This window comes from Leuresthes tenuis, unplaced genomic scaffold (assembly GCF_036924035.1).
Source record: "Leuresthes tenuis unplaced genomic scaffold, fLeuTen1.0.hap1 SCAF_12, whole genome shotgun sequence".
Classification (NCBI taxonomy): Eukaryota; Metazoa; Chordata; class Actinopteri; order Atheriniformes; family Atherinopsidae; genus Leuresthes; species Leuresthes tenuis.
In genome coordinates this window covers 12,343,299-12,352,336 of record NW_027325366.1, presented here as the reverse complement: position 1 = coordinate 12,352,336, position 9,038 = coordinate 12,343,299, and the positions used below count along the sequence as shown (strand labels likewise).

General features: G+C 45.5%; 1 non-coding gene across 1 annotated transcript; it reads right to left on the bottom strand.

Moving 5' to 3' along the window:
• Window positions 1–8,365: 8,365 nt before the first annotated feature.
• On the bottom strand, window positions 8,366–8,479 carry LOC140265949 (U5 spliceosomal RNA). The gene has a single exon (XR_011906629.1). It is a non-coding gene; the product is annotated as a U5 spliceosomal RNA (small nuclear RNA).
• Between the last annotated feature and the right edge of the window lie 559 nt (window positions 8,480–9,038).

The window sequence follows — 9,038 nt, the reverse complement described above, 5'->3', positions numbered from 1 at the left end:
CTATTGATTGTGTACAGTCGGGTATTTTAACCTTTTCTTACCCGCTTTTTACCAACTATGGTCGGACATTCACACCTTCTTACAGCGGAACACCTCCGCTCCCTCTTTTGATGGTGTATGTTTGGGCATTCGAACCTTTTCTTACCCGCTTTTTACAAACTATGGTCGGACATTCAAACCTTCTTGTAGCCAAACACATCCACTCGTGCATTTGATGATGTATGGTTGGGAATTCGCACCTTTTCTTACCCATTTTTCAGTAATTATGGGTGGACATTCACACCTTCTTGCAGCTGAACACCTCCTCTCCCGCTTATTATCATGTGCGGTTTGATATTTGAAAATTCTCTTTCATGTTTTCTAGCAATTATTGATGGACATTCAGACCTTCTTGCAGCTGAACACCTCCGCTCCAGCTTTTGATGGTGTATAGTCGGGCTTTCGAGCCTTTTCTTCCCCGGTTTTTACAAATTATGGTTGGACAGTCAGACCTTCTTTCAGCCGAAAACCTCCGCTCCCTCTTTTGATCATACATTGTCGGGCATTCGCACCTTTTCTTACCCGCTTTTTACAAACTTTAGTCGGACATTAACACCTTCTTGCAGCTTAACCACCTCCGCTCCCTGTTTTGATCATGTATGGTCTGGCAATACTACCTTTTCTTACCCATTTGTGAGTAATTATGGCTGGACATTCACACCTACTTGCAGCCGAACACCACCTCTCCCGCTTTTGATGATGTATGGACCGGCATTCTTACCTTTTCTAACACATTTTTCAGCAATTATGGTTGGAGATTCACACCTACTCACAGCCGAACAACTCCGCTACCGCATTTGATGGTGTATAGTCGGGATTTCTCACCCTTTCTCATCAGCTTTTTGCAAATTATTCTCTGACATTCACACCTACTTGCAGTCGAACAGCTCCTCTCCCGCATTTGATGGTGTATATTCGGGCATACGAACGTGTTCTTACCCGCTTTTTACAAACCATGGTCGGACTTTCACACCTTCTTGTAGCTGAACAACTCCGCTCCCTCTTTTGATTGTGTACAGTCGGGCATACAAACCTGTTCTTACCCGCTTTTTACAAACTATGGTCGGTTATTCAAAACTTCTTGTAGCCAAACACATCCACTCCTGCTTTTGATGATGTATGGTTGGGCATTCGCACCTTTTCTTACCCATTTTTCAGTAATTATGGGTGGATATTCACACCTTCTTGCAGCGGAACACCTCCTCTCCCGCTTATGATTATGTGCGGTTTGATATTCGAAAATTTTCTTTCATGTTTTATAGCAATTATTGATGGACATTCATACCTTCTTGAAGCCGAACACATCCACTCCTGCTTTTGATGATGTATGGTTGGGCATTCAAACCTACTTGTTGCCCGTTTTTCATTAATTATGGGTGAACATTCACACCTTGTCGCAGCCAAACACCTCCGCTCCCTGTTTTGATCATGTATGTTTTGACATTCGCACCTTTTCTCACCTGCTTTTTACTATTGTCGGCCAATCACAGCTTCCTCTCCACCATACTTGTATGGTAGGAAATTCTCACCCACTCTCATCCGAAGACCTCTCCTCCCATCCATCCATCCATCATCTGCCGCTTATCCGGGGGTCGGGTCGCGGGGGCAGCAGCTTGAGCAGAGAAACCCAGACGTCTCTGTCCCCGGCCACTTCTTCCAGCTCTTCCGGGGGGACCCCGAGGCGTTCCCAGGCCAGCCGAGAGACATAGTCTCTCCAGCGTGTCCTGGGTCTTCCCCGGGGTCTCCTCCCAGTGGGACGTGCCCGGAACACCTCCCCAGGGAGGCGCCCAGGGGGCATCCTAACCAGATGCCCGAGCCACCTCATCTGACTCCTCTCAATGCGGAGGAGCAGCGGTTCTACTCCGAGCCCCTCCCGGATGACTGAGCTTCTCACCCTATCTCTAAGGGAGAGCCCAGACACCCTGCGGAGGAAACCCATTTCGGCCGCTTGTATTCGCAATCTTGTTCTTTCGGTCACTACCCACAACTCGTGACCATAGGTGAGGATGGGAACGTAGATTGACCAGTAAGTAGAGAGCTTCGCCTTCTGGCTCAGCTCCCTCTTCACAACGACGGGTCGGTGCAGAGCCCGCAACACTGCAGACGCCGCACCGATCCGCCCGTCAATCTCCCGCTCCATTCGTCCCTCACTCGTGAACAAGACCCCGAGATACTTGAACTCCTCCACTTGGGGAAGGATCTCATTCCCGACCCGGAGAGAGCATTCCACCCTTTTCCGGCTGAGAACCATAGTCTCGGATTTGGAGGTGCTGATTCTCATCCCAGCCGCTTCACACTCGGCTGCGAATCGCTCCAGTGAGAGCTGGAGGTCACGGCCTGACGACGCTAACAGAACCACATCATCTGCAAAAAGCAGAGACCCGATTCTGAGGTCGCCAAATCGGACACCCTCAACGCCCTGGCTGCGCCTAGAAATTCTGTCCATAAAAGTTAGGAACAGAATCGGTGACAAAGGGCAGCCCTGACGGAGTCCAACTCTCACCGGAAACGTATCCGACTTACTGCCGGCAATGCGGACCAAACTCTGGCACCGGTCATACAGAGACCGAACGGACCCTATCAAGGGGTCCGGAACTCCATATTCCCGGAGCACCCCCCACAGGACTCCACGAGGGACACGGTCGAACGCTTTCTCCAAGTCCACAAAACACATGTAGACTGGTTGGGCGAACTCCCATGCACCCTCCAGGATCCTGCCGAGGGTATAGAGCTGGTCCACTGTTCCACGGCCAGGACGAAAGCCACACTGCATCTCCTGAATCCGAGGCTCGATTATCCGACGTATCCTCCTCTCCAATACCCCCGAATAGACCTTACCAGGGAGGCTGAGGAGTGTGATACCCCTATAGTTGGAACACACCCTCCGGTCCCCCTTTTTAAAGAGGGGGACCACCACCCCAATCTGCCAGTCCAGAGGCACTGTCCCCGATGTCCACGCGATGCTGCAGAGGCGTGTCAGCCAAGACAGCCCTACAACATCCAGAGCCTTGAGAAACTCAGGACGGACCTCATCCACCCCCGGGGCCTTGCCACCGAGGAGCTTTTTGACCACCTCGGCAACCTCAGCCCCAGAAATGGGAGGCCCCGTCTCCGAGCTCTCCGACTCTGCCTCTTCCGAGCACGTGTTGGTAGGATTGAGGAGTTCCTCGAAGTACTCCCCCCACCGACTCACAACATCCCTAGTTGAGGTCAGCAAAGCCCCGTCCCCACTGTAAACAGTGTTGACTGTGAGCCGCTTCCCCCCCCTGAGACGCCGGATGGTGGACCAGAATCTCTTCGAGGCCGTCCGGAAATCGTTCTCCATGGTCTCACCGAACTCCTCCCAGGCCCGAGTTTTTGCCTCAGCAACCGCCGAAGCCGCAGCCCGTCTGGCCTGTCGGTACCTATCAGCTGCTTCCAGGGTCCCACTGGCCAAAAAGGCCCGATAGGACTCCTTCTTCAGCTTGACGGCTTCCCTCACCACTCTCCTCCCGCTTTTGTTAATATTTAGTCGGGCATTCGAACCTTTTCTTACCCACTTTTTACAAATTATGGTCGAACATTCACACCTACTTGCAGCTGAATACTTCCGCTCCACCTTTTAGTGATGTATGGTTGGCATTTGCACCTTTTGTTACCCTCTTTTTATACTGATTGCTGAAGATTAAGTTGTTCTTTCTCAAACTACAATTTTTTTTTAATTGTTGAAACTTGATTTGAAGTGGATAAATAAGGAGGACAAACAGTTTTAAGTCACGCTGATAGAAGAAATTAATTTTATCTGTAAAAAAAATCTGTATTTCGTCATATGTCGAGAGATGCTTTATTGCTGAAGAAGTTCTTTCTCATTCTACAAAGTACAACGTTGTTTATCGTTGAAACTTGATTAGACATGAATAAATATGAAGGACAAAGCAGTCTTAACTTGGTTTGAGTTAATTAATTCGTTTTATAGGAGAATCCGAATTCGTGCTTATTTTCGGATTCCTGAAGAATGAGTCTGGTTCTTTCTCATAATACAAAGTTTGTTGTTTATTGTTGAAACTTCATCAGAAGTGAAGAAATAAATGAATGCCTATCAACAAATGTGGGATCTAAACTCTAGTGCTTCCTCTAAAATAATTTCCTTTCTCAATTTAGAAATGTGTGTGTGTAAGTCACAGCACCCGTGACACCAAAACGGCTTTCTTTTCTCTCTTTTCTCTACACTCTGCACTATGAGCACACACACCAAATCAGAAATGCTTTTTTCTCTCTTTTCTACATTATGGACTGTGGGGACACAAAACCGCTCTCTCTTTTTTTTTTGATTGTGTGCCAGGGCGTTGTCTCACGTATTAGATTATGCTTAAGATACGAATGGGTTTATCAGTCACATCAGAATCCATACATACTGATCCTCCCGTAATAAAATGGTCGGATCTTATCAAACACACTTTGTTTCTTGTGACAATCAAGTCAGCGAAACAGCGTATACACGTCAAGACACTGAATCAAGTTTGCCACAAGAACTCATAAGTTTGGCAGTATTGCTCTGCCGTCAGCAATCATACACCCATTTTATTTTCGTGAGACGTGCAGGCACCTGTTCATCTACTGTTCTATCACTATGAATTAGTTTATCTATTATCAATAAGGATACTTCTACAACTACTATCAAAGTATGTCCAGACTTCTTATGTTGTCAGTTGCTATATATGAATAAGTGGGTAGCTACTGACAAGCATTAAGCATGTCACACAGCCCAAACATATAACATTTCAGGACACACCACACAGTTAACAACCACAGTGAAGTGTCAAAGCCCAAACATTCAACAGGACACTTACACAACACATTCAAATCAAACAGTCAGACAACATACAAGAACATATACCCCAGCCGGCATTGCTCCCTGCCTATTTTCCTACAGCTCACTATGTGTGCGCACACCTTTATTCACAAACTCTTCAACTTATACTCTTTTACCGAAGCTGCTACAGCTCAATTGGCCGAATACCCTTAGATCCTATTTCGGTGAATTTGACAACTGCCTTACATGTAACAGATTAGCGGTTTAGCAGTTTTAATTTAGCTTGAGTGAAGGAATTCATTTTATAGCAAAATCCGAAATCGTGAAGAACTCATGAAAGTAAGCTTATTCTCGGATTCCTGAAACTTTAGATTTGCTCTTTCTTTTACTGCAAAGTACAACGTTGTTTTTTTTGTTTAAATCTTTCTAGACATGGTAAATATGAACGACAAAGCAGTTTTAACATAGTTTGAGTGAAGGAATTCATTTTATAGATAAAATCCCAAGAGTCTGCAGAGAAAAGAGAGTGAATGCGAAGTAGACTTTAACACGGCTCTGGGAGCGAGCCGAGTGCGGGCTAACCGGGAGAATTGCTTGAAAGAAACGCGACACCGAATGAGTGGTCAGAACAAAGCCTCAATACGGTGTTCCCGTGGTGTTTGTGGCTGCCTTGTCTTTTGCACAGAGTAAAAGACAAGGCAGCCATCGAATAGATTGTTTCTACTTGGTCAGCCGAGGAGCAGGGGGGGGGGCGGGGGGGGGGCAAACGTCTCAACCAAGCAAAGCTCACCAAGTAGGAACAATCGGGCCCTTTTCGATGGCTGCAACACCTGAAAGAGATATTGATGCGAGACCCGATCAAATGCTTTTTCAAAGTCTAAATTTAAGATGACAAGCCGGGTGTTTCTGTCTCTAGCGTAATCAATGATGTCTCGAATCAGTACGAGGCTGTCGGTGAGTTGTCTCCCTGAGATGGCACAAGCTTGGTCTGGGTGAATTACCTCCTCTAAAACAGAGGACATCCGTGTCGCTAAAACCTTGCTAAAAAGTTTACAATCAAAGTTTAAAAGTGTGATGGGCCTCCAATTCTTTAGGTCAGTCTTATCATTTTTTTTATAAAGTAGAGTCACTATTCCCACTCTAAAACTGTCAGGCAGTCGGTCGAGTTTTTCAAAATCTTTAAAAACATCTAAAATGTCTGATGATAAAAGGTCCCAATAGGTCAGATAGAATTCTGCAGGAAGCCCGTCTAAACCCGGAGCTCGACTTCTCTTAAAACCTGTTAGGCATTTTTTTAACTCTAAAGCAGTAAAATTCTGTGTCAAGTGTGCATTCTCTTTTACGGTTTTGTCAACGAATTTTAAGATTTCTGCCGATGTTTCCAAGTGCACTGGTTTCTCTTTATACATGTTACTATAAAAGGTATGTACAGTTTCAATCATCTCTTGTGTGGATTTTGTTAAAAACCCATCTTCTCTTTTTAGATTTTGAATACACTCCTTTTTATTTATAACTTTCTTTCTTTTTCACCTTCCTCAATTTCCTGCTCCCTGCTTCTTACAAAAATTCCTTTAATCTTTATTTCTGCTAAAACTGACATTTCCTTTTTGACATCTTTGATATCTTCTTTAAAGTCTATGCCACACTGATTTAGTTTAAAGTAGCGCTGTAAGCGTTTATGTAGTCCCATCATACATCTATTCTCTTTCCTTTTTTTACGTTTACCTTGCTGTTTAAAAAAAGTCTGGGTCGTTTCCTTCACCATTTCCCACCATTGTGCATGTGTTTCGTAGAGGTCTTGAAGGGTCTGCCACTCTTTATAACATTCCCTGTACTGACTGACTATGATTTCATCCTCCAACAGGGAACAGTTGAGTTTCCACAGACCACTTCCTACCGTCACACCAGAAGGGGGTGAAAGGGTGCAGGAGAGCATAAGGTGGTCTGAAAAGAAAACAGGGGTTAATCTAACATCAGTGGGTGGGCAATCTCTAGTAAAGAAATAATCAATGCGAGCGGCTCTGGTGCCATCATGACTAAACCAGGTGAAGCCCTCCTCTCTGGGATGCATGGTTTTAAAACAGTCAGTAAGCTTAAAATCCCTGCATATGCCCTGAAGTAAAATCGAAGTCTTATCCACTTTAAAATCTACCCCTGCTCTTTTTCTATCTTTCCTGCTCAAGATACAGTTAAAATCCCCTCCTACAACTAAAGGTACTTGCCCTAGCATGTAAAGCTGTATATCTTCTAAAAGGTCATACCTTTAATTTTTTCCATTGAAACCATAAATATTTAAGAGGTTAAAGTCTTGCCCCATAAAATTCAAGTGTGCTAAAAGTGCCCGTCCGTCTCTCACCACTGTGCTACCTTTCACCAGAACATGCGGATTTTTAATTAGAATGGCCACACCATCATTTTTATTTTGATTTGAGCCACTCCATATCGATAAATGGGGCCACATTTCCTCCCATAAAGGAAAGTAGGTATGTCATTTTCGTTTTTCTAAGTTATCAAAACAAATTACACACAGGTTATTTCTTGGGAAACTAGCTCTTCCTTCATTTCTTTAGGTGAAAAGTGAGTAGGGTGATCTATATTTCCTTTTCGGACTCTCGGTGTTGGCCTCTGACGCAATGTTGCATTTAACTTTGAGTCCCTGGGGGTTGATTGCAGAGCTGAAGTTAAAAAGGAGACCTCATTTGGTGAGTCGGAGGGGAAGACTCTAGGTTCTTCCACTGAAGAACTGTCTGAAAGGGACCTAACCCTTCCCCTCTTCTCTGATACCACTGGGGAATCAGAGGCTCAGATGCCGTCCTCTTCGGCTGTTGACCTTCGGGGAGGTGAGTATCTTCACTAGACTCACCTGTCTGCTCTTCCTCCTCATTTAGCGTAGCTCCACCCTCTGCCTGTGAATTCTCACAGACTTCAACACTGAGTGGTGAGGCCTCTACAGGCCCCTCCCCTTTTTGCTCCTCACTTCCAATCCAAGCTTTTGGCGGGAAGTTTGAATTTATTGGGTCAACCTCTTCACTTTGTTCACCAACTGCCACCTTTGGTCCTTCTCTTTGTTGGCTTGACTGTGGCTTTACCGTCTTTAATTTGTTGGCAAAAGATTTAGGGCAATCTCTGAAGAGGTGATTTAATTCTCCACAGAGATTACATTTCCTGCCATTTGGACACTCTCCAAAAGTTTGCCCAATTTCTCTGCTCTTCCCACATAACACCTTGGTACAAGCCTCAACCAGGTGCCCATGCTCACCACACTTGCGGCAGAACTTGGGCTGCCCCTGGTAGTGGATGTAACCTCGGTTTTCAAGGTGGCCAGAGTGTCGCCCACCCGCTGCACTGAGCACTCTTCAGCCCTTTCAAATGGTATAACTTTGCACTCCCGCACGCTCCAGCAAGCACCATTCAAGCAACAACTTTGCACTCCAGCTTCGAACATCGGCACAGTCGCAACAAGTAAGGCGACTCTACTCAGAGAAGTCACTCTGCACAGTAAGAAGATTTCTTTTGCACAGACAGAAAGGGCTTCACCCGCAAAGGTAAAGCCTGCCAAAAATAGAAACAACTCATTAGTGCTGCTCTCCACAGAAATCTTTAGTAAAAGGCGAAAGACTTGTACGTTATGAAGAGAAACCAGAGTACGATTATCCGTCACTGCGGGAGGAGGGCATCAGGCTAGTTGGCATAGCCACCTTCCCCATGGTGAGCTTTGCTTGGTTGAGACGCTTGCCCCCCCCCCCCCCCCCCCCCCCCCTTGCTCCTCGGCTGACCAACTAGGAACAATTGGGCCCTATTCGATGGCTGCCTTGTCTTTTACTCTGTGCAAAAGACAAGGCAGCAACAAAAACACCACGAGAATCCCGTATTGAGGCTTTGTTCTGATCGCTCATTCGGTGTCGCGTTTCTTTCAAGCAATTCTCCCGGTTAGCCCACACTCGGCTCGCTCCCATAGCCGTGTTAAAGTCTACTTCGCATTCACTCTCTTTTCTCAGCAGACTCTTGGGATTTTATCTATAAAATGAATTCCTTCACTCAAACTATGTGAAAACTGCTTTGTCCTTAATATTTACCATGTCTAGAAAGATTTAAACAAAAAAAACAACGTTGTACTTTGCAGTAAAAGAAAGAGCAAATCTAAAGTTTCAGGAATCCGAGAATAAGCTTACTTTCATGAGTTCTTCACGATTTCGGATTTCGCTAT